A 22,057-nucleotide genomic window follows, 5' to 3' on the forward strand; every position below is an offset into this window, starting at 1 on the left:
ATATATATATCACCACAGCTTGTGGCCATGTGGTTATGTGCATTTTATTGCATATGAATGATGCAGGTTCAAATTCAACACCCTACAACTATTTTTTTAATTAATTTAAAAGAACAATGTCGAACCAAATAAAAGTAGAACATGAACAAGATATGCAAATTGAGTCCAATTCGAACACATTATTCATGAGCAATTCGAACACGAGACAATTTCAAATGAGCCCAACACGAGTCAAGCCTAGCTTGCTCAAGCTCGGCTCATTTACAACCATAGCTTTGACTACTCAAAGCTCCATAATGAAAAAGGAAAAACAAATATAGTCTATATCCATATCAAGTAAAACATACCCAAAAAAATTAAAACAAAACTACACTTGACATTCAATATAAAATTAGACAAACACAAAACAATTGATGTAGACGGTTAAGTTTTATAATAATGGCATCTCAAAAAATGTTATTTCTTTACAAATCTATTCAGTGGACTAACAATTCCTATAACACTATTTTATTATTTTTAAAACCATGCATCACAGAGGTAACCTTGTCGTTTTACCCTATGCTTTTAGAGCTACTAACTTTTCCAGCACCAAATCATTTGTAGCACATTCCCAAACGGGGTTGCTCCTTATCTAGCCGAAAACTTCACTATAGTGTTTGTGCATTCTGCTAATTTCCACCGATCTCATAGCCACAAATAATCCTTATTCACCTAATTTCCAGACAAATCTTTTAAATTTAACAAAATCACTAACTTGTTACCACATACCTAAACATTAATAACGCTTGAACATTTGATGAATGTTAACTTGGATTGAAAAGATTTCAGTAATTAGAGAAAGGACGTTGAGCATACAGGTGAGGTAAACCATCATCATCATAGGTTATAGCAACCATCATCAGCATAGGTTATGGCAAGGGGAAGGAGCGGAGAGGAGGTCTCAGGATGGAAAGTAGTCCGGAAGAGAAAGAAGCAGCAGTAGGTGAGGATTGCAAAGAAGCAGGGAAAAAAGTTGCAGAAATGCTACAAGGAATTGGATTGAGAGATAAATGTGGGCGGAATTTGGAAGTGAAGGCAGCAATTGGGCTTATGCACTAATGGAGGCAAATGGGGAGCTAAATCGGGCAAATGAAGACATAAAAATATAGAAAAATTAATTGGGAGGGGGATGGACTTTTTTAACAAACTAAACAAGATGATGGGGTTGATGTAAGAGGTCAGATACGTGGCTATAATGGATTTGTCTAAATGAGATAGGTTGCTTTGAAACTTTCCCTCAGGTTAAAAGAATTCTTTCATATTTTAAACTATAAATTAGAAGACGTATTGATCTGTGGCCAGAATCTCAACATTTTGATGCAAGTCTATAATAAGAGGCTACAATAGATTTGGAAAAAATTTTACATACTTTTAAATGTGTTTTTTATTGATCTATCAATAAAGTAAAAATACTTTAAGCAAAGTTTCTATTGTAGATGACTTTCCTTTGCTGTTTTGTCTTCCTACTTGCAGTAGACAGCAATTAACTCAAAGTTTTTTTTTTTTTTCCTTGCACTAGACAGAGAGCAACAGTGTAGGCAGCAACTAGGGAATTGCGAGGAAGCAGCAGCAGCAAAAAGGGAAATAGCCAGCAATTGGAATAAAAACAACAGCTACTTATCAAGGGAAAGTCAGGGAGTAGTTTCCAACATTTTCATTTATGTGACTAGATTTCTGGCAGTGATCACAAAACTTACCACAGGTATTATTTTTATAAGAGGAAGAGAGATGACTGTTCTTCTTTTCCTTCTTTTTGAAGAAAACTTTCTTCAGATGATTCTTGCGTCTTCTCTTTCCTGCCTTAATCATTGTGCTCTATGACCATCGCCATCAAATTGGCTTAACTGAGATTAGTCATCAGAAACAAGCAGAGTTCATGTTAGAAAATAAAATCATGAGGCGTACTTCATCGATATTTGTACCACTCTAAAATTTATTCCTAATGTAATTACCTAAAGGTGATACTCTGGTGTATTCCTGCACATTATCCTAAATGATGCTTCAATTTGTGTTTATTATTCCACCAATATTTTTATAACCCGTCAGTTAAAACTCTCAAGTCTCAACATATCAATTACATGAACATCCTCCAAACCAACCCTTCATTGTCATTCTACCATATTAGGGCATGACAACACAACTTCAATCGATCGAATGCAAGCATTTCATGGGTGGCATATCTCTGCAAGGCGAATAAAATCTCTATCTGGTTCATCAATGCATGCAGCTTCTCGATCAAATGTCCCAGCAAAAACAGGAATCTTCATTTTAGCTTCCATTTTGAATGTTCCAGCCACTTAATCAATTGGATTTAATGCAGAATCAGTCCTATCAATTGATCAGCATTTTTCCTCTTATTTTCTTCCGTTCATGTCTTCTCTGACTCCAATGCACACGGACTAAACATCAATTGTTCCATCACACAAAGAAATCTTTATTTTAGCTCCCATTTCAAATAATCCAGCCACTTGGTCAATTTTATTTAAAAAGAGTCATTGTTATCAATTGATTGGCATTCTTTCTAAAATTTCTAGCCATTCTCGGTTCCTTGACTTTCGATGTATTGTTTAAGACAAAAAGAAGCTGTCCTCGTTTTTATATTCATTTGTATCATGCACTAAGGATCAATGCTATAATACCAATTCGTTCATAGCCATTAATATGTTGCAACAAAGGTCCACAATAGGAGGTCAGAACAAATTCAGAGAAGGTCTTAGGTATTTTTCTAAAGGTTCCCTATTGATCTACCAATCAACTAAAGATACCTCAAGTCCTATTTCACGCTACAGATGATTTCCCTTCATTGATTTCTATTTCTCTTTTTTGTTGTAGGTCAGTAGGTCATTTTTTTTTTTAACTTTGATTTTGACTGTGCCAAACAGCAAGAAGGCTTGTCGATTTTGCTTTCCACGCACAGGACAGCAAATAAAATACTAATTTATCCCAGAGGCAATCCGTAGCAACTGTATTCTTTGTATATTCTGAAACCAACAACAGCTCTTCACACCAAGAGATTGCAACCGGGCAGCTCATTTTTGTGCTTCTTTAGCTTTAGAAAAGAATTTTATTTTGAAAGATGTAAATGAGTATAGTTTCTTACATCTATACCTAGTGAGAATAACTCACTTTTTGTACATGCATAGTTTCACTTTGCAATCTTTTGTAAGTAATTTTTTGTTTAACACAATATGCACATGTTCAGGAAACCAATAACAGCTGCAGTAATCTGAATCAGTAACAAGCAAACAGCAGCTACAAAGAAGCAACCAAAGCTATTGGCGGCTGAGAGTAGGAGGCATCACAGAGAGCAAAAGTATAAGGAAGCAGCGGGCAGCAAAGAGGAAGCAGCGGGCAGCAAAGAGCAAAAGGAGGCAGCGATTGGCATAAAAAACAGCACCTACAGATGAGAAAAACCGCAAGAACTACTGATGCTACAGTGCCCGGGAGAGGAAATAAAGGAAAGAAAGAAATTGCAATTATTTCATGTAGAAATTTAAGTCTATTTATAGGGTAAACAACACCAATAAATTCGAATCCAAACAAAGTTCACAATGAAGGAAAACATCCATAATTGTAGGAAAGTGTAATTGTATTCAATCCATATGATCGATTAGAATGGAACTTACTTATCTCCCACAGAATATATTTTATTTATCATGTTCTCTTTTAGTAGAGGTCGTGTAAGTGTAATTGTAGATGAGAGTTTGAAAAATAATATTGCAAAAATTAATGGAATTGGGGATAGAATCATAGCCCTAAAAATTATTGTTGATACTAAGATTATTAATGTTATAATTGTTTGTGCTCCTCGAGTGGGTTTATATATATATTCAAAATAAAATTTTTGACCTAAAAAAATTAAGTCAAATGACACCACTTGAAGAAAGAACTTTTGTTAGAGAAGATTTAAATGAAGATGTTTGTGGAATGGTAGAAGATTTTAGAAATATCCATTGTGGCTACAATTTTGGTGATTTTGTTATTGTTAATATTTTATTTAAGAAAAGAGATGAGCATATTATTTCTTATAAAAATGGATCTATAAAAACACAAATTAATTATTTTCCTATGAGAAAAAGAAATAAAACACAAATTGATTATTTTCCTATGAGAAAAAGAAACCGTCGAGAATGTAAATATTGGAAGGTCATTCTAAGTGAAAATTTAAATACTCAACATCAATTCTTTGTATTGGATTTTAAAATCAAGAGTTTAAAGATAAAGAATACGAAAAAATATTGTAATTGAATTAGATTGGGGCACTTAAAAGAGAAATAAAAAAACTTTACTAGCAAACTTCAAAATTTGAAGGTTTGGGATGTTCATAAAGAAGCTAATAATTATATGTTGGATAAAGTAACAATCACTATTAAACAAAGGGCAAAAATGTACATGGAGAAACAAAAGAAAAAAAAATTAATAAATAAAAATATTTGCTTGTAAAATAATAATGTACAAGAAAAGATAAAATATAGAAACATTTGATATAAAACCTGGTTCAAATGTAAAAGCTTAGAGAATTAGAAAAAAATATAAGGTGGTCCGTAGAAAGTCCAAGAGAATTATTTGTTATGCTAAGAATTCTACTTTTAGTAATCTTAAAATAAATTAAATACTAAATAGGGTGAAAAATGTATGTAAAAACTAACTAAAAAATAGAAAAAAAATTAAAGATTTAAGAATATTAAAGATGAAAATAAAAAATTATTTTTCTTAGATAAAGATATTCGACATAGGCGGGTGAAATATTTTGATAAACTTTTCAATAAAAATTGTGAAAATATGATCAACATTAGTGGTCATAAAAGTGTTAATAATAATAAATCTTTTTTTTATTTTTATTATCACATTAGTAAAAAAAAAAGTTAAGTTTTAAAAAAAATCATAGGTGAAAAATCAGTAGAACCTAAACTATCCTAATAAGAAGGTAGAAATATTTAGAAGATTTGAGATTTTCTTAGCTTACTAAATTTTTAACATTATTTAAAAAACTAAAAAGATGCCTCAGAAATGAAGAAAGATTATTTTGGTCACCATTTTTAAAAATAAATGGGATGCACAAGTGTGCAAATTATAAAGGAATTAAGTTAATGTGTCATACATTAAAATTATGAAGCGAGTAATTGAACATAAGATATGATGCAAAGATTCCTTATAATCAATTCGGATTTATGTCGAGCAAATCTACTATAGAAGCTATATATTTATTAAGAAGCTTGACGGAGAAGTACAAAAAAAGAAATGTGGATCTACATATGATTTTTATTGATTTTGAAAAACTTACGATAAGATTCCAAGATAAGTTGTTTGGATAGTTCAAGAAAAAAAGTGTTGATATGACTTATATTCAAGTCACTAAAGATATGTATGCTAGAGTTGTTGCTTTTGTTCGAACAAAAGGACTGATCCAGTATTTTCCTATTTCAATTGGATTACATCAATGATCGACTTTAAGCTCATATATTTTTGTTTTAATTATGAATACTTTTAATGGACATTTACATAAGGACTGATCAAGTATTTTCCTATTTCAATTGGATTACATCGAGGATCGACTTTAAGCTCATATATTTTTGCTTTAGTTATGAATACTTTTAATGGACATTTACAAGAGGATGTACCTTCGTATATGTTTTTTGACAATGATGTCCTGCTTGTGGATAAGACTAAAGAAAGAGTTCAAAAAAAACTTGAATTATGGAGGTCTACTTTAAAGTCTAAAGGCCACTATTTGACTAGATCTAAAACTGAATACAATGAATGTAATTTTAATGGTAGTAGATCTAGTGGCAGACTTGTAATAATGGATGATCATACCATTACAAAAGTGAACATTTTCGATATCTCGGGTCTATTGTTCAAAGTGATGGTCATATAATGGGGAAGTTATTAGTAGAATTCATTAGATGCTTAAAGTGGAGAAATGCATCTTGTATATTGTGTGATTGAAAAGTACTTATCAGACTTGAAGAAAAATTTTATAAGAAGAAAGTGAGACCTATAATGTTTTATGGTGCAGAATGTTGGCCTATAAAAGAGAAGTATAAAACTAAGTTACGTATTACTGTGATGAGAAAGCATAGGTGGATGTGTAGGTCTACACTTAAGAGGCAATGTGAAATGAATATATCCATGAAAGGGTTGGTGTGGCTCAATTGGTAGACAAGATTGATAGAGTCGTCTTTAGATGGTTTAGTCATATTAAACGTCAACAGATGATCTGGTTAGGAGAGTAGATGTTTTAGATTCGACTTATATTAAGAAAGGTAGGGGTAAACCTAAACAAACCGGAGCAATTTTGTTTTCTAAAAAGTCCATTCATATTGACAGTGGCGTATCATCATATCAAACAAATATAATTTGATCGTATATAAATAGATCTTTTTATCCCCATTCCCTATTGGCTCTTTCCTTCCTTTTAGTAAAATGGATGAGTTTGTTGAATTTTTTTTATCTCGATCGTATTTACACTTCATATTGATCCAGGTTGCTAACTCAATGGTAGAGTACTCGGCTTTTAATTGCAACTATGGTCTTTTACACATTTGGATGAAGAAATTCGTCTAGACTATTGGTATAGTTTATAAAACTGCGACTGATTCTGAAAGGTAAAAAACGGAGCTCATTTCCACTCTCGCCATGATGAAAGTGCAACTGACAATATGCAAATACAAAAAATAAACATTAATAAATTAGTAGAAATGAGATGGAAAAAAGAAGAGAACAGATAAAGTATCAAAAATAGAATATAACAACATATTCCTTCAAAGGGGCGTTGCTTGGTTGGTATTTTCTTAGTATCCCCTTTCTTTCCTTCTTGGATTGAAACTAAAACACATACATAAAAAATGCAGTATGCAATTTGGATGAGAATATATAGATTGTTTCCAATCAGTCATTGTGGATGCACAAACAAACAAAGTTTCTTCAAAACTAAAGGTGTATATGAACCCGAAAAGTACTCTGTCAAGATAATTGTTCATTGTTTTGATTATTATAAAAAAATAAACAAAATAATTTGTGTCTGCATTCTCGGTAAAAATATGGGCACTCTATCCCCAAGGTTTAGCACCCTCTGTCGAATTCATGGGGCATCTTATAGAGTTTTGAGTTTGTTTAGATTGTCTAAAAGCTTTTCCATCTTCGAGAAAGTTCAGAAGACTTTCGATTTTGTATCAAAAGAAATTGTTTTATTCTTTTCCAGGAGGATTCTCTTTTCTGATTTGGAAAAGGTGTCACTGCATCCTTATATCTGGTCGTTTGATCGAATTTCTTCAATTTCAACTTAGACGTGTGTTGATTCAGTTAACCATGACTGAAGACTATGCTTGATTTTTCTCTTAAAAGTATCTTAACATTGCAGGAAAGTCAATAAAGTTACTCAAGTAGACTCCTGATTTTGACTCAAACCTTGAACCTCCCACGGTACCAGTATGGTTTAGTTTACCTGGTCTCAAGCTGCACTTTTTTAATCATTAGGTTTTTTACTCTATTGGGGTTATACTTGGGGATCCTATGAAGCTTGATCTACCTACCTTCAATCTAACCAGACCTTCTGTTGCCAGAATACTTGTGTAACGGGATATCATTTTACCTGATACTACAGAAGTATGGTTGGGCACAACACATAATGGATATTGGCAACAAATTATCATGAAACATAAACAATTTATATTGTACCCATTGTAAAATGTTTGACCATACCCTTGACAAATACCACAGACTCCATCCTAACTTGAAATCTACAACTCAAGCGAATAAGAATGAGTCTAACCCCACTGTTTTGGACACATTGGCCCCACCTGTGGAGGAAATTACCACAAGACAGGATTTGGTGTCTGCTTTAATTGCCTATAGGAACCACCCCTAGCAACACTGTTTATGTTTCTGCGATTGATGTGTTACCGGATGGCTCTGTTGAGTAACATACACCTTTAAGCATTATTGAAAACAATACTGAAGGATCTTTATCTATAAAGGAAAATGTTCGGATCGATAATCAGGAGAGTTTTGCAGCTCCTCATCCCTAGAAAGTATCTGGTGCAGAGGCGAAAATTCATACTTTACATACACTAGAATCTAATGTGATTACAACAGTTGGCAATCCTTCTACTGCAGTTCTACCACCTCATCTAAACAAGTAAGCCAATATTGTTAGTCGCGCGCAAGGGATTCAGCAACTTATACATGCCCGGCAATCTGTAGACCAACATAGTGATAAGATGAGCCAGTCTTCGGACGAGGAATAGCAGATTTACACATCCAAGAGGAAGAAGAAGAATGGTGACTTACTTGAGCTTAGAAATCTAATGAACGATAAGATAATGGCACGCAACTCACCAATTTGCTAATTGGTTTTATTCCTAAAACTAGAGGCAGAGGCAGGACTAAATTGAGTCGTCCCTAAGCGCGTTTTAGTGGTTTTAACTTTTTTTTTGTATTACATGCATCTTTAATTTTTTGCGTGTGTTTGTATCGTGTGGGTAGGGCACCTTTATAGGCCCATGCATACAGCCTATTCGTATCCTTTTCTTTTTGTAATATATCGCCCTTTTTTTTTTTTGTATTACATGCATCTTTAATTTTTTGCGTGTGTTTGTATCGTGTGGGTAGGGCACCTTTATAGGCCCATGCATACAGCCTATTCGTATCCTTTTCTTTTTGTAATATATCGCCCTTGGGCTTCACACACACACACACACACACACACACACACACACACACACACACACACACACACACACACACACACACACACACACACACACACACACACACACACACACACACACACACACACACACACACACATATGTATATATGTGTGTGTGTGTGTTAAGGTGTGATGCATTGAGTAGAGCGAAAAATAAAATTCTCTCAAATTACTACATGGAATCAGAGACAACAATCCAATTCATCGAACAAGTGATATGTTTCTCTCATATGCACAAGCAACAACCATTGTTCGAATAGCTGCCTAGTCTCTCTTAAACGCACGAGTCGCAACACCCACTTGTTCATTCCAAGCAAACAAAATTTTAGAACCGTTTGAAAGGTTCGTTCAAATAGATCGATGCTTCCTCTCGAGACAATCACATAACAATTCTGAGGTTGATTTGGTCTCCATTCGACTTCCGCAGTTCGTTTCTTCCTCTTCAATACACTAAACTCATGTACAATTTCGTCCTACAATCATTTTGGCTTTTCCCTACCCGCAATCTCACGAGTCATCAACATGCAAATAGCCCAACCACCTCAAGCCAAGTGTTTAACGCGTGGAAATTGAGATTTGCACACCTAGTTCTTGTTCACTCGTTCAGCCAAGCAATCGAACTAAGGGTTCTCTTCTCACTTTCATTCTAGCAACAGGTCTTCTCAATTCACGCTTCATAATCTTATCATGGTAAAACACAACATTGTCTCACAATCTTCTTCCTTAGAAATCATATCCAGATTCGAGCCTACATCTTCAATCCTTATCATACTTGATAACCCCTCTTACCTAATCATGAACCATAAACTATATGACCACAATTTTCTTCAATGGTCACAGTCCATCTTCATGTACATCTATAGCACTATAAAAGATGGACATCCCACTACGAAATTTCAGCTCCAAAATTGAAAAATTCCAAATACCAAGCCTGAAAATTTGGCGGCCACACGGTTATATGATGCTTAATAAATTACATGACCACATAGATTACAGAAAACTTTCTACTCTATAAGATAGCCAAATAGATATTGAAGGTTGCACTTAAAACCTACCAAGCACTGAAAACTCCTCAAAATTATTTGTGTTTGAGACCGGACTGTATGATCCACAACAAGGAGAATTGTGTGTTACTCAATACTTCAACACCCTCACACATTGTAGGTTGCAATTAGATATGTATGAGATTTATTCTTGGAAATATCCTATCACCATGCCTTATATAAATTACATGACCACAGAGAGAAAACTATCTACCCCATAGAATAGCCAAATAGATATAGGATGTTGCACGTGAAACATGATTTATGACAATGAGAACTAAGTGTTAATCAATAATTCAACACATTCACAAATTGTTGGTTGCAATTAAATATATGACGTTTATTCTTGGAAATGTCTTGTGAATATGCCTTTTATAGAAGAATTACTGAACAAAAAAGAACCATCAAATTTATCTTGGCCTCAATAAAGACCAAGATGAAGTCAAGGAGAGAATCAAGAAAATTAAACCCATCCCTACCATTTGAAAGGCCTTTGAAGAGAGGAGAGTAGAAAGGAGTTGATAATGACAGACAATCACACCTCACTATCTATTGAAAAATCAACCTTGTATACTAAAAATTTCTCACAGAATAGCAAGAAAAAGAAAGGGCGATCTGTTGCAATCATTGTAAAAAACTCGATCATGTGAAATCACATGATAAACTTGCATATTGAAAGCTATATAATGAAAGAAATAATCGAGAAAACCATACAAATGATGTAATCACAACCAACAACAATTCAAATTTCAGCCAGTTCACCAAAGAGCAAATTGGGGACACCGCATAAAATGCTTAGTAATAATTTCAATTCTGGACAAGTATTACAATTCTCTGTCGAGCAACCTATCAACCTATAAGCACACAAATGTATCTTATCTCATGTTTTTAGTGTTCAAAGCAATAAATTGTAACATCGGATAGTTGATTCAGAAGCCTCGAATCATTTGAGGGGATACTTCAAAATCTTAAAAAATTAGAACTCATGTACTAATCAATCTGTAGTTTGAATAGTTGATGGTTCATTATCACTAATAGCAGGAACTGAATCAGCCAAATTGACAAAGAATCTTATCTCAACTCTATTCTTTATACTCCAAAATTAAACTGCAAATTACTCTCAATCTGCAAACTTACTCGTGACTTAAAACATGTGACTAATTTTTTGTCCAAACTGCTATGATTTTGAAGTTATGAATTTAAGCAAGGTGGTTAAGAATGTTAAGATGCATAGTGGACTATACTTAATCAAAAAAAATAAATAAATTCATTGGTAGAGAAGGCCATCCGTCAAATTTTATTTCCGTTGAAAGTCAAGTTATGCTGAGTCATTATAATCTTGGTCATTCAAATTTTGCGTACATGAAAAAAAATTTTCACATTTATTTATCACTAAAAAATCCAATCATTATAATGCGAAACTTGTAAACTTGTAAAACACATCAAGCATGTAAACTCTAAACTGCAATAGAGGCCTTCACATTCTTTTTCTATAATTTACAGTGATATGCAGGGGCTCTCACAATTAAAAAATAAAAATGAGGCACGATAATTTATATCATTCATAGATTATCACACAAGGACATTGACGCGTCATAAAAAATTTTATCATCCGACGGGAATCTTGAAGCAATATTTAGCAAGAAACGTTCTAGATTAAAATTTAAGATCATCACGCTCCCAATTTTAACAAGTTTATAATCAAACTGACCATCTCGACAACTCGAATCCAATGATACTAAAATTGATTCAATCTAAGTTCAATCAAGCCAAGATCAAGCCATTAAAACGAATTTGAAGGTTTTTTATCATCAATCGAATGCTCAAATAATCTCCAAAGTTAACACATTTATAGTCAAATTGGGCATCACAACGAGAGGAATCCAATGAGCCCAAGCTTCCTTAATTTTAAGATCATTGCAGCACTCAAATCCTTAAAAATACTTCCATGATCAAGAGAGAACAATATGGGTCATTCGATCAGATGGTTTGGGAAGTTATTCGTTAAAACCAAAATGCTCCTGCTCTAGAGGCTATAAATAGACCTTCTCTTCACTTAAGAGAGGGAGGAGAAGTATTTTTAAGGAAGAGAAGGAATTTCAAAAAGTTCTAAATTGAACATCTGACGATAACATCCGGCCTTTGTAGATGCCACCACTGGCCAACCCAGCTCGTCACAGTTAGTGGCCCCTTCTTGCTAGTAACATATCTCAAATACGACTGTAACGTATAACATCATATTAAGGATCTGGCGAGTAAACTTCATGCCTCTGTAGCTACCGATCATCGTCAACCACTGTTAGTTGGTCGCCGTCAACCATCAGCGGCCACCTCTACTTAACTACGTTGGTGACTCCTGCTTGTTAATAACATTTCTAAAATAAATTTGTAATCTATAACATCATATTGAAGACCCACGATAACTTCCTGTCACTGTAGTCACCGACAACCATTGCAATTGTCTGTCGGTCACCAATGAAGAGATCGTTGACCAACCTTGCTCTTCTTCATCGGTGACCTATGCTTGCTAACATTGTATCTCAAATATGACCACAACGTGTAACACTATATTTAAGACTCGACAATAACTTCAACTTCCATAGCTGCTAACCACTGTCGACCAACATCATCTGATATCGTCGATCACCGACCAACTACGTCGTAGCCCAAATACGACGATTATAACTAAACACATTATATTTCTTTATGCTCTATATTGACAAATGCAGTGTTAAGTGAAACTATAACACTGTTCTGAGAGGAGACCATACACCAACTACGGCCTACGTAACAAACTATTACTACATTTTGCAAATAATAACTTTGTAATCAACGGACGCCATTGCAACCATCAACTACGGCCTATATGACTAATTATTATTGCAGTTTCTAATTATGGGCTTTTGTGGCCGACCAACACTACTACAGTCCCCAGCTACAATCTATGTGGTCAATTACTACTACAGTTTCTAACTACAACATTCATAAAAAACTGAACCTATTGCAACCCCTAACTATAGCCTATATGGTCAACTACTAATATAATTTTCAACTATAGGCTATGTGGCCAATTAACACTATTACAGCCACTGACTATGACTACGGCTAGGATTGCCAAAAAAAAACTCCTCATTCGAGAACATCTTATGTTCGACTCATTAAATAGCTCGTGTTTGATTGATCGTTAAGGAAGCAAACCAAACACGAACAATTTTATTGAGCTAGACTTATAAACGAGACTCGTTTTGGCTCAAAATAATTAAAAAATTAAAAATAATATTTATTTATATCATTTTAATATTAAGTTTTTATAATGTACTACATATGTATATACAGAGAGATTTGGATGATATAAATGTAAAAAAAAAATTAGGTGTTATTTAAGTAAATATATAACCATTGGTTGGTATGTATGTAAATACCTAAGAAAAGAAAGGGAAACCCAACAAGACAACTCTTAAATTTGTCTAGGTGTTAGGCATGTAAATGTAAATATCGAAAAAAAAAAGACAGTCATGTTTGGACAGGCAGGTACGGAGGGAAACCCAACAAGACAACTCTTAAATTTGTCTAAGTGTTAGGCATGTAAATGTAAATATCGAAAAATAAAAGACAGTCATGTTTGGACAGGCAGGTACGAATTGCCCCATACTCATTTACAATCCCACACCCTTGCCTTGGTTTAGTCCCACATCTCTAGAAAAAATTATTATGCTAGCCCTAAAGAGTATCCAAAAAGAAAAGCCCACCTAGCGTGTTAGGGACTTTTGGCTCGTGAGCCGATTTTCGAGCTAAAATAAAGCAAACAAAGGAACAAATTTGAGCTGCTGACAAATAAATAGAGCAATATCAAGCCAAATACGAACAAACTTATTACGAGTCTGCTTCGAACACGAGCCAATTTCTCCAAACACGAACAAAACATCAGCTCGTTCATATTAAGCTCGTTTACATCCTTAAACACGGCCTATATGACAAACTACTATTATTAATTTCAACTAGAGCATATGTGACTGATTGATATGATTGCAATCACCAACTACAATTTATTTTGTCATCTGATGATATTGCAATCACTAACTACGATCTGCGTGGTCAACTATTATTATTATAGCTTCCAAATAATGGCATCTGTGATCAACTGACGCTATTGCAGTCAATAACTACAGCTTATGTGACCAACTGACGATAACAGAATCAACAACTATAGCTTATGTGGCCAAATACTATTATAGCTTACAACTACAGCTTTTGTGACTAACTTATAATATTTCAGTCACCAATTATGGCATTTATGGCGAACCATAACTTTTATAGCTTTCAACTATGAACTCTATGATCATTTATCGCGTTAGTGTAGCCATCAACCATAGCATTCAAGATCAACTACATTTGTTATAACTCGACAATATTATAATTGACCTACTAATGTACATTCTTAATATCAGCATTATAATTTTATTTTCTCTAATTCATGAAAAGAGGTCACTTGCGTACTTACAAACACAGTGAATTACTTTGACTAGCCTATATCTCGTGATTTTTTTTCCTTTTTTTGAGTTTTTCCACGTAAAAATTATGGTGTCCCCTAGTACTTTCCAATTATATATGTTAGATCTTCGTGCAACACTATGGAGTTAAATTATTACTTTGTCGCCATAAATTTTATGGCACGTAACAAACATGAACATCCCTTGTGAAAGAAAATAGCCACTATACTTCATTCATTTCATTCCATAATCTTCACTCAATTCCAAAGTAAAATTTAAATTCTTAAAACTGATAATCCTAAAGAATATTTTAATCATAGCCTTAGACCTTATCTTTCCAAGTATGATATTAGTCAGATAAGTTCTTATGTGGATACTTCTTAAAAAAATGAGATCACGAAAAGAAAAAATTGACACTTACTTGAGGTGACCTGTGTCGTTATGTTTTTTAATCATGTGCCAAAATTTTTTTGAGGGAAAGTCATTCTCACAGCCATATATCTCATCAATAGGATGTCTAGTCGAGTACTAAAATTTATAATTCCTCATAATGTTCTCATGAAATCCTACCCTCTTTCTCTTGACTTGCCAGAAAAAGAATGATCAGAGCATGTAGAGGACACTATGCATACTTAGGACTGTCAAAAGCCAAAACAAAATTCTCGTATATCAAATAATCATAATAGTATGAATTCCTCAACCCATGACTCTCTTGCACTGATGGTTGATGACTTTAACAAATCAATTGCACACGAGAAAAGTATTTGAAGGTCATCCAATTGAAAGATATGTAACTTAGGGTATGTTTGGGGCAGTTGCAGCTTATTGAATAATATGCTGATAAGCTGATTAAAAATAATCTGCTAATAGGCTAGTTGCGGTAATTATTACAATTTTTTATTTTTTCGGAAAAGTCAGACCGCAGCCAGACCGCAGCTAGAAAGCTAGAAAGTTGTCACCGCACCTAGACAGATGCGTTGTGAAAACGTTGTTTTCAGCGTTTTAAAAACGCATAAGCTGTCAAAATGTAGTTTACCCAAACAATTCAAGTGCGTTTTCAAAACGTCATCGCACCAATAAAGCTGCCCCAAACGGACCCTTAGGGGAAGTTGCTACCATCTTACAGAGTTTTTGTGACAAACCTTGATAGCGTACAGGCTCCCAACACAATCCAAGAAGCACTAAAAATTCCAACATGAAAACAATCAGTTGAGGAAAAAATTTAGGCTTTAGAAAAGAATAACACTCTGACACCTACATATTACAATTGAATATTCACGATCAAAGACAAATGAGATGGAAGGGTGGAGAGATTTTAAATGAAACTGGTTGTCAAGGGCTTCATGTAGTCATATGGGACTGACTATTAAGAAACATTGCATTTGTTGACAAACTTAATACGGTTCAGATTCTACTCTCTTGCAGTAAATCAAGACTGGCCTATATACCAACTTGATGTCAAAAATGTCTTATGAAATGACAACATTGATGAAAAAAGTCTAAATGACTATACCTTCAAGCTTAAAAAATATGTCGAACAACAAATTGGTTTACAAGTTGAAGAAGTCATTGTATAAGTTAAAGCAATCTCCTCGTACTTGGTTTGGTAGGTTTGCTAATAGAATAATTACAAATGAATATCATCAGTGTCAAGCTGATCATATACTATTTGTTAAATCCAATCCTAAAAATAAAATTGCTATTTTCATAATAAATGCACATGATAGTATCTTGACAGGTGATGATTTAAAAAAAATTATCATACTAAAATAGACTTGCTTCACAATTTAAAGTCAACGATCTCGGGACTCTCCGATACTTCTTGGGAATGAAGGTGGCTCAGTCTAAAAAGAAAATTGTCATATCCTAAAAGTATATTTTTAGAGATGTAAAGTGAAATCAGCATGCTTGCTAACATGCCCATGGATTCCAATAAAAGGCTAAACAGAAGTGAAGATAAAATGTCAAGTTGACAAAGAATTATAACAAATACTTATGCGCAAACTACTCTTACCTATCACACAAAAAATCTGATATTGCATACTCAGTAAGTGTAGTAAGCCAGCACATGAATAATCCAAATGAAGATTATTTGAAAGCCAATGAACAAAATCCTGATATACTTTAAGAAGCCCCCTGGTGTTTTTTGCTTTACAAAAGATCTAGAAATCGTGAAATTAAGATATACACAAATACTAATTAGGCGGGAGAGGTAACTAATAGAAAATCAGCCACTAAATATTGTTCATACATCCAGGGAAACCTCATCACATGAAGAATAAAAAGGCAAGTTGTTTTCTCTCGGAGTAATGCAGAATCTAAATACTGTGCTCCTGCATGTGAGGAAATGTGGATTCAAATGTTAATAAGGAAACTTAAAGTTGAAATGAAAAACACAATTAAAATGTTCAATGATAGCTAAGCAGTTGTAAGTATAGCCAAAATTCTTATATATCATGAAAGAACAAAACAAATCGATATTAACTACTTCATCTAAGAAAACTTTAACAATAAAATTGATCAGGTAAGTCTACACGACTTCAAATTACTGATAATTCTCACCAAAGTACTACCATGGGTCAGTTATGTGAATTGAAATCCAAGCTTGGTTTGTATAATATTAACAACCTAGCTTGAGATGGAATGTAGAAAATTGTCAGTTTACATGTTTGATTAGGAAGGAATTTATTTCATTCCCTCATAATATATTTCACAAATTGTGTTTCCTTCTATTAGAAGTTTTCTATTTCTTTGTTTTTCCTATTTTGTGTAATTCCTTATTTTGAAAGGAGTCATTTCCTATTTTATCGATCGGTATGAGTAGAACGAGAAATAAAATTCTCTCATATTTCTATAATAATATTAAAATAATTATATAACATAAGAATAATATTAAAATAATTATATAACATAAGAATTCAATACAAATTGTTCTAATCTGAATTTCAATTCAAATACAAATTTATTCAAACAAGTTGAGAAATTCAAATTCATCTTTATGTTGTTGTAATTTGAAATTTGATCCAAAAATCCAATTTACAAAACCTTGATCTCCCTCTTATGACATAATGATTAATGATCCAATAGTGAATATAAAATTATTGCGGCCCATCTCAATTTAATAATAAGATCCAATAGTGCATATGAATTCCTAGTGGCACTCTGCAATCTCAATTATAAAATCTTGGAATCATCACTATCATCAAATTGCATCAAAAAAATAAACCCTTAAAGCTTCAATGAGAAAGAACACTTTGAACTTTTGTCACGACCCAGCCCAAAGCTTAGAATTAACCAAGATGAAAACAGACAGTCAGACGGTGAAAATCAATTCTATGATATTCCATTTCTATTAGTAATAACTCAATATTCAAATAATATATGAAAGAGTCGCTAAATAAAGCAATAAAGCAATTGAAATTAACAAGCAGAAATTTATACATTTTCGTTCATTGTCCTCGTCTTTTATACACATTTGATCTTCTGTTCATCTTATGTATAATGTATAAAATCTAAAAATAATATTAAAGTAGCATAATGAGTTGTCTGAAGATAACTCGGAGTAATCACACTACTAAACTACAGTAACCCAAGAAAAAAAATTAAATATGCATACGGGCCTTTATATCTTTATAAAAAATCTTACAAAATGCTCATCTTTCGTTAATTTATAAGAAATTTGATACTACATTAAAGTATATATATATATATGACATTTTCTAAATAAAAATACGAAAGCCTTCTAAATGCATTTACTCATCTTTATTTTATACTATTTACATACACATTTGTCTCTGTGATAATTATTGTCAACAAAATCAACAAAACCTAACACACCCATAGTCGATGTTGCCCCGTTGGCTCTCAATGGCACAACGGCTAGCGATGTAAACATCGCAATTATCTAGGAAAGAAAGAACTTTACCTGCATCCTGATTAATATTATCTCGTCGGCACAACGGTTAGCAATGTAAATATCACAGTTGCTTAGAAAGTTTACTCACTCATCCAGTTGGCATAGCAGTTAGTGATCGAACCATCAAGTTATCTGGGGTGGCAGACACTTTTAAGGGGTGAAATCGTTATTTGAACATGCACATACAAGCATTCATATATAAACTATTTCATTATTCATAGCATGCATTATTCTGAGACAATTTATGCATCTACTAACATGCATATTTATTCTGTTGTATAACTATCCATCATATACAACTCTCATATCATGCATATCTCTTATCTCATGCATATATTTTTCTATTATATTTATCATACATATCTTGCATATCATGCATATCTTACATATCTTTTCTGTCATGCATATCTTTCCTAATCTAACAATATAAAAAATCTAACTAAACTAGAGCATACATATAGTCAAAACATACATTCTGAAATAAAAAAATTTACTGAAATCTAAATTTAATCTTCAATAGTTAGTTGAAAGTTGCAGTGACTTTTATATTGAGTTTAATAACTTATAAAACATAATATTAAACATTAAGATTCAAGTGATTTCCGTAAATTGAATTATTATTCATAAATTAGCATAGTATTATGTTATCTGAAATTTACGGAGCAGTCCTACGATTTTCCACACACTTGCCTCGAACTTGTCGTCGCGGGTAAACAACCTGTAATCTATAAATACCTTAGGATTTTATAAATTTTTGGCTTATAAAATAATTTAACACAAAAAGTAACATTCCTACCTCAATTAGGTTTCTCAGCACAAATCCGTCTTTCCAAAGCTGCCAAATATTTCCCTTTTCTTTCTAACACTTCAAATCTCATTCTCCGTTATGGAAACTCACAAACCACTTACGACACTTTCCACACAAGTTTGGCGCCTCCGACGGCTACCGAAAACAAACAATGCACTAAAAACGAGGCAAATTACAAAAATGTAAGCAAGAAAAAGAAAATGAAAGTAAATATCGCTAAAAAAAAGATTTGAACTTACAATTTTTTCTCCCGAGCCCTGAAACGAGGTTTGCGGCTCCCTGACATGCACGTGGCTACTCTGTTCGCGCTCTGGATCGCGAACTGAGCTATAATAGCCGAGCGAAGAATTTTATAAAATTATTTTTATTGAAATCTGAAGGATCTGAAATATAGGGTCTATTTCAGTCGCCAAAATTTTTATTAAATTTTTAAAAAATGGATTATTATAGTTTTCTAATATGAAACCCAAATTATGAAGATAGCTTCATCTCATGGACTTCTTTAAGAAAGATTGTCCATCCCATTCATCTAATTCCTGAATCATTTATGTTGACGTCAATATGAAGATCTAAAATAACATTTGCATATGCAAAAGTCCATGCACTTTTTTCATCTATCCTTCAACTCTAATTCCTAAATTCAGTCATAGGGAGTTGATATGCATGAAGTTGTATTTGGTGATAATTTCATATGACAAAGGATTTTATGGACTAAAATTTGAATGTTGAAGTTGTAACCCATAATTCTACCATCCCTAAGACTCCTTAAAAAAGTAGGATAAGGTAAGATTAGAGCAGCCTATTACAGAGTAAGTAATTTCTTGGTACAATTTCGAAGTTAATAAGATAAAAAATGGTTCTAATTAATAGCAATAATATTCCCATTTTAAAGATGCAAATCAGAAGCCATGAGTTTGGTAGTGCACTAGAAGGGTGTGACACTAGCTTAAATTTGCACTTACTAAGTCAAAACACGTGTGTCGCAACGCATTGTGTGCATTTATGTGATGTGTATTGTTTGCATTGACTTCAAATCTGAATTGTTGTCGCTCGTGCATAGATTCACATGTGACCTCACAATGAAAAATTAAAAAACGGAGGAAATAAAATCCTCATATCAAACTATCTCTACAATCTTCACACACACAAGCCACTCATTTTTTCCTGGAATTAGTAATGCTCTTGTTATGCTTTCAATCTCTGTTCTCCCAATCTCTTAATCTCACTCGGTCACTGTCACTCTCCATTTAATCGAACTAGATTCTACTTGCAACTCTCAATTCTATTCTCTTCATGCAGATCTCAACACTATTCTCTCATTGCAATTCACGATCACAAAGTGCATGGCTCAATTGCTGCTATACACCAGGTGACCTGGTACGCAACATTTTTTCCATTATATTTTACACAGAATATGGCCACTCATGACTATTCTTGATTTTCTCTTATTAGTTCATCATTTCATCCTTCATAGATTTGATTTTTATACATGTGAAAAAAAACACAAACAACAGGTTTTGATAAACTAAACATGTATGGACCCTCTTGGATATCCTTTGTAGAAGCCCTTCAAAATAAAATTATTGGATAAATTGCATATGAAAAAAGTTACTTAAAATAAAGAGATTCAATACATAAATCAATATATTAAGTGTCATTGCTAATTCAAATAATCAAACATTGAGCCTCGCACTGAAATTATATTATCTTTTAGTAAAGTGCTAAAATAATCTCCCACTATTTACATGGGGCAGTTTAAACCCATAGTTTATAGAAGTGTCAAATTAATCCCTAATATTTTTAAAATTGTGTTCTAATAGTCCTCCATAGGGGCTATTTCAACCCCAATTAAAGAAGTTTGGAGACTACTTTGAAACTTCTATAAACTTTAGAATTAAAACGAGACCATTTAAATAGTCAGGGACTATTTTGGCACTTTAATAATTAAATTTAGTAATCAAATATTTAATAACAAAGGCAATTTATAAGTTTCATATATATATATATATATATATATATATATCATTCTACACATAATCCCGCATTTCCAATCAAATTGGCTAAGCCACAAACTTAAAACCTTGCCATCAATTTTTTTAGGTTTTTATAAATGAAAAAACTAACGGTGTTTAAATTCGTTCTCCACTTTATTTTTTTGGCTATCCTTCTCTAATTACCCCCCTTAATACCTAAACCATAACCTCACACCCCCCCCCCCCCCAAAAACACCCCCAAGCAAAAAAATAATAATAATAATAATTAAAAATCTCATCCAAGCTTCCACACATACAAACGCACACGCAAAAGAAAGAGGTTTTATTATTTAGGAGTTCGCCGAAATCTTCTTTAGCCTCCAACCTTCCTTCTAAGCTCTTGCACCTTAACTTAGCTATAGTAAGCTATGAATAGCCCACAAAGATGAAATAAACCACAACCTACGTATATCTACATATCTACATATCAATATACATGTATATACCTTACCTTGATCTGTATGGAAGAATTTTTCTAATTAGTGTATTACAGTGAGCTCACTTACCACGTGACAAACTCTCACTAGACTCTGCATGTATGTGAGTGTCCTCGTGCAATAATCGCTCACTTTTTGATGAGCACATTTTATGTCCGGGCTCCTGACGTAACTCTACGTGCGACGGAAGTTATTCCTGAATTATTTTTATGTTATTTTTGTGTTATTTTTAATAATCTTTCAATAATCCCGAAATAACCCAAAAATAAAAACCGTGGGTTATTTCAGGATTATTGAAAATAACCCAAACAAAACCTAAAAATAACTCAGGAATAACCTCCGCGGCATGTAGCACCACATCAGGAGTCCGCGCAGGAAAATTAGGTATGTGGAGGAGGGAGAATTATAAAAAGATAATAACCACCTTGGAGTAAGATGCATCCAAAGCACCACCTGTCCACAAATACAGTCCTAACAAGGGAGAAAGATGTTGACGGCAGAAAAACTGAAGCAAAAACTGCCCCTAATCAAGGAAAACAGCATATATATAATAGTAGATAACTGGGGGGTCCGCTCCA

The 22,057-nt window shown here is 33.3% G+C and overlaps 1 protein-coding gene across 2 annotated transcripts in view; it reads right to left on the reverse strand.

Moving 5' to 3' along the window:
- Positions 1–22,057, reverse strand: part of LOC110032910 (ubiquitin-like protein 5) — a 34,906-nt gene that overhangs the window by 2,881 nt on the left and 9,968 nt on the right. Inside the window, exon 2 of one of the 2 annotated variants that reach the window (XM_020736696.1) lies at positions 16,602–16,618. The exons of the other annotated variant lie outside the window; for it this stretch is intronic. The gene's annotated coding sequence lies outside the window, so the exon portion shown is untranslated. Of the gene's footprint in view, positions 1–16,601; positions 16,619–22,057 lie in introns of those variants that run through there. 2 annotated transcript variants of the gene reach the window in all.

Source organism: Phalaenopsis equestris, unplaced genomic scaffold, assembly GCF_001263595.1.
Source record: "Phalaenopsis equestris unplaced genomic scaffold, ASM126359v1 Scaffold001057, whole genome shotgun sequence".
Classification (NCBI taxonomy): Eukaryota; Viridiplantae; Streptophyta; class Magnoliopsida; order Asparagales; family Orchidaceae; genus Phalaenopsis; species Phalaenopsis equestris.